The sequence below is a fragment of the Aphelocoma coerulescens genome, chromosome 1 (assembly GCF_041296385.1).
Source record: "Aphelocoma coerulescens isolate FSJ_1873_10779 chromosome 1, UR_Acoe_1.0, whole genome shotgun sequence".
In the NCBI taxonomy this organism is placed as follows: Eukaryota; Metazoa; Chordata; class Aves; order Passeriformes; family Corvidae; genus Aphelocoma; species Aphelocoma coerulescens.
Window position 1 is genome coordinate 80,271,476 of NC_091013.1, and position 3,783 is coordinate 80,275,258.

A 3,783-nucleotide genomic window follows, 5' to 3' on the forward strand; every position below is an offset into this window, starting at 1 on the left:
AGGGACATTCATGTCTGGAGAAGCAAAGCAGACACCTGCTTCTCAAGATCATGGTCACAGCAGTCAGGCATCACAAAGAATTCCATTGAAGACTGAGCTTACAAGGATCACATGTACCTTGGTATAGCCTTCACAGCTGTGCCTGCCTGCACCCAAGGGTGGGTTACCCCTTCTGCATGTATGTACACACACACATGGGAGACAAAATTCATATGCATATACATGGACATAGAGAGAGATCTATGAAATAAAACTAGCACTGCTCCTGTTTGTATAAAACCAGATCGTGCTATGGCACTCAATATAATATTAAAATGCTGCTAAGAAATCTTCCCAACAATGGAGACATTGATTTGACTGTGGTCCTTTTAAGATGTTGCCCTGGGCTGCTGTTGGGAAGCTGCTTTGCAGGCTGCCAGATATGTCTTTTTGTTGTGTAACACCAAGGGTGGCTTAGGGTGTGAGGCCGTCTGAAATACTGGTTAGTCTGGGAGAAGCCAAACCCGACGTGAGTCACACTCACACTGTATCTTCATGCAGTGTGGGGGTGGGACACTGGCACACACTATCTCCTAGTTCTTCCCAGCCTGTAAACAACTAACCTTGCTCCAGAATTAAACTTGAGGGCGAACTAACACTTAAGTAGCAGAGACAATCAGGAGATAACACCCGGGCACAGAAATCCAGCAGATGCCAACAAGACAGTATAGACGTACTTTGTGTTTGCTAAGTTTGAAGTACCATTTTTCCTTTGTGTTAAGTCTTCCATCTAGAGTAACTCAAACCTTTGTAGTGGATTTGGTTAGGTTGGATTGGAAAAATTATTTAGGTAACATTGAAAACTCTGCCTTGGAAGACTGAGTCTAGTGACTAGGAAGGTGTAATATCAAAACTACACTAAGAGTAAATATTGAACATGCTACTGCAATATATTGATTTTCCTTGATATGCTCACAGAGTGATATGATACTGAAAATACAGCCAATTGTCCCATGCTGATGGCTAGACAATCTTTAACTTGTGGAAGTTAAACCATGTCCTAGGCACACAGGCATATGATCTGGCTGATGGATGGAAACAATAATCCACATTCACAAGACAGAATGTCTGAGCTTATGTATTTTATTAGACTCTTGAACTGCCTCTATAGCTACCTTGGAAACATGTGGGATTAGAGGGAATGTGTTTAGGCACTGACCCACTGATGGTACACTTTAACTGGTGGCACAGTCCTGGGACTCTTCCCCAGTGCAACATTAATAAAGCCACCTGCTCTAGGTGAAAGGAAAGTTTAGCTGTGTGGTTGCAAGCTGTAGTGTTCCACTTGCTTTTGGAGCCAGAGAATTGCCTCTGATCCATTTTATTTACTGACAAATACAGCCAAACTGATCCGTGCAGAGCCAGCTTAGTTTCGGAACACCCAGTATGCCAGTTGCACTGGATACATCAGGAATTAGGATGCAGATATCTCAAATTTTCTCATTTTAGGTTTGGCAACACAATTTTTCACTTACTTTTGGAATTACAACACTTAAGTTTCTTGGATGAAGGAGAATTGGCTGCAAGTGAACAAAGTTTTGTCTACAGGAAGATGACCAGTTTGGCCCAGGATATGCCACAGGTGCATATGCATTGGTGATCATCATGTTTGCATATCATGTCCTTTTATAGCCAACTTTGGTCTAGTTTTTCAAAAAACACCAGAATATGCCAAGAGAGCAAGTGAAGGGAATAAGTCAGTAGACCTCTTCCGACTCTGCCTCCAATGGCAAGCATGTCACCTAACTTCTACAGTACTTATGTCTGAACTCATCTGTAAGCTCTCTTTCAAGTCATTAGAAACAAATAAATATTTTTAGGGACTGATTCATCTGACTTATTTTAGTTACACAGGAACAGGTGAATCATACCTTAAAATTGTCTGTTTCTCTCCTGTTGTTATAAAGGAAGGACTTGGCAATATTCTCATACATAATTTCTGCACATTTACAGGAGATATACATAAGTTCTAATTCCTTGGTCTGCAATGGTGCCATACAATCATTTTCTCTATTTTCTTCACCCTTTCTGAATAAATCCGTACTCAGCAGAAGTAGTCTATCAAGGCATGGCTTTTGCTTACGTGCAATCCCCCCATGGTGGCCAGGCAGTGAAGGGTAGGAGCGCAGACCTCAGTGGCATGTAGGTGACACGTGGTGGCCCAGGGAAGGGGGGCAGCTTGGGGGGCCCTCCTCAGCACAGAGCAAACACAGTGGCCATGAACCTGGTGGGACCCAGGCTCTGCTACAGCTGCAGGTTTACAGTGTGGTAAATCTCCAGCTTCTCAGCTGCCAAAGGAAACACGAGCAGCCACAGGAGTCGCGTTCTTAATAGGAAATGAATAAGCACAAAAGCGCCATCTGATACTCCACAGGCTAATGTGCGAGTACCGTCTTATTAAGGACAAAAGAGATCTGAGGAACTGGCACAGATGCCAACTTTAGTCTCTGGCTTTTTATCATATATTAATAACTCCATCTTCCCTAACCCTTCAGATTTTTTCTTCTCCAGAAGAAACAAAAAAACCCCCAGTAACTTTTAGACTCATTTGGTTTAATATATCTTGCATTTTATACTACCAGAAGGATTTTAAAATGCTGTATTAATTATGGGCCAGATGTTGTATACAGGGCCAAACTAAATTGATAGGACTGTTCAGGGCTGCCACAAAGCTGTGTGTTTGCTGTCAGCTCTCAGGAGAAGGGTAACGTGGCTGACAGCTATGTATCACTGAACAAGAATTTTGACTGAGAAAATCTCTATGATTTTAAGAGTCATATAATCTTTTAAAGTGTTTTCTGCAAAATTTCTACAAAGGATTTACACTTTAGTATGCAGGAACTGAACTAAGCATTGCCATTAGATTCATCTCAATTTGCTGCAATGTGCTCTGTGCATTTATTGCTCTTTTTGGGTGCTGTCCAAATGCTTTTGTGCTTGGTTTATAAATCATACCTGAGATTTCAAAATCTTTCCAAAAAATGTGGACACATAATTTTCATTAAAATGAGTGGGAACTTTGAATCCTGTCCCCAACTTGAACTACTATAATGTTGTACAAATAATTATTCATCACAGTATATTGAATGCTTTATTTCACCTTCTCTCCTTTCAAAATGAAGAAAAAAATAGAATAAAAAAAGCACTTCTGATAAGGACTTCATTGCAACATATTTGTTTTGAATTTGGATTTTTATCAGTAGCACAAACTCCAAATTAAAGTAGTTTGTAGAGAATAGTGCCACTTTTCAGAATCATCTTTCTTTTGCATTCAAAAGACAAGTAATCTCCTCCTATGTTTTCTATATTCCTAGTTCCATGCAGCAAGCCACAAAACTCAAGCTTTTTCTTGGCTTCCCATTTTGCAGAAGACCCCACATAAGTGTGCAATGATATTTTCAGCAAGATATAATAATAGATATATACAATTTACTATATATATACTATAATGCTTATTACATGCTTTGATATAATAATATAAGAATATTGAAAGGTAGCTTTTATAACACGCCCGTCCATGTGGTACACACCCCCAGCATTTAAAAAACCCGTGAGTAACAGATTCTGAGCTATCAGCATGCTGAATTAGTAGGGACATGTGACTCCTCAAACGGTGTCTGATCTATTTTATCTGACTGCTTTAGAATTTGATCATACTTGCATAAATTTTATATAGTGTCTCATAATAATCTCCTTCATCTAAACTTTAAATCAAGAGATTTTTTTCCTACATATAGTTTTATT